General features: G+C 37.0%; 1 non-coding gene across 1 annotated transcript; it reads right to left on the bottom strand.

Annotated features, from left to right (window-relative positions):
* Positions 1 to 865: 865 nt before the first annotated feature.
* TRNAF-GAA (transfer RNA phenylalanine (anticodon GAA)) lies at positions 866 to 938 on the bottom strand. Its single transcript has one exon. It is a non-coding gene; the product is annotated as a tRNA-Phe (tRNA).
* Between the last annotated feature and the right edge of the window lie 273 nt (positions 939 to 1,211).

Here is a 1,211-nt window from a genome sequence, read left to right on the forward strand (position 1 = left end):
AGGGCCATATGTAATATATCTAAGGCTACATAGCAACATGCACTGTGATTAATGTTTAAATATGCAATCCTAGGCTACATAGCAGCATGGAAGAGTGTTACATTAATGTTCTAATGATGTCTAGATATATGTAGAAGAGCGGCAGCATGCAGCAGCAGCAACAACAACAACAACAACACAGCCCTATTTGGATACTCAACTTAGCTAGAGGTTAGAGTTAGTTTCTAGCTCATGACTAACCCTGAACTAACTCCATCCAAAGAGTTGTTTGGATGGAAGGGTTAGAATGCCAATAAATGCACTAGGAGAACTAGCTCCAATTAGCACCTCTTGGGTTGGGTAGTTTTTTGGGTGGGTTATAGATGCAACTAGCTCAAACTAGCCCTCCTGTTTAGATATACTTTAGGGATATTTGAGCCTGAACTAGCTCAAACTAACTGTAACCCATGGATACAGTAGCAGTTAATCAGCCGATAATTTGTAAGAATGGACTAAACTCCTTCCGTCCCATAATATAAGATGTTAATTCATCTAATATGTGAGTATATTGGATGTTATAAGATACTCCCTTCATTCCTAAATATTTGTGTTTTTAGAGATTTCAAATGGACTACCACATACGGATGTATATAGACATATTTTAGAGTGTAGATTCACTCATTTTGCTCCGTATGTAGTCACTTGTTGAAATCCCTAGAAAGACAAATATTTAGGAATGGAGGGAGTATTATAAAAGAGTGTTGTGCTACATCATTGTGCAATTGTTGTTTAGCTTCTAATATTAAGTTGGTGCTTTTAGATACATATGTCATTGGTAAAGATCCGTGCTTCGACCCTTTCTGCGTATGGTGGATCTTTTTTTCTCTGCCAGGAACCAGATTTGAACTGGTGACACGAGGATTTTCAGTCCTCTGCTCTACCAACTGAGCTATCCTGACCTTTTCTTGTGCATCATCCTAGTAGAGTATTTGTATCTATGTCAATTAAAAGGACTAAAAATTAATTAAAGTATTTCAAATTTTAAATTTGAAAATGGGGGGGACTATTTGTTTACACTTTATCCAAGACAACAGCGAACTGTAGGATGGTAAGTAAGAACTCTGCAGCCTTCTTTTTACTGCCCATAATGAGTTGTGTTAGATGACAATGTCTAAATCGTTTTCCTTTGTTGTGGTTGCCAAAGTAGTTTACTCAAGATTACCTTTCAAACT

The sequence above is a fragment of the Triticum aestivum genome, chromosome 4A, assembly GCF_018294505.1.
Source record: "Triticum aestivum cultivar Chinese Spring chromosome 4A, IWGSC CS RefSeq v2.1, whole genome shotgun sequence".
Classification (NCBI taxonomy): domain Eukaryota; kingdom Viridiplantae; phylum Streptophyta; class Magnoliopsida; order Poales; family Poaceae; genus Triticum; species Triticum aestivum.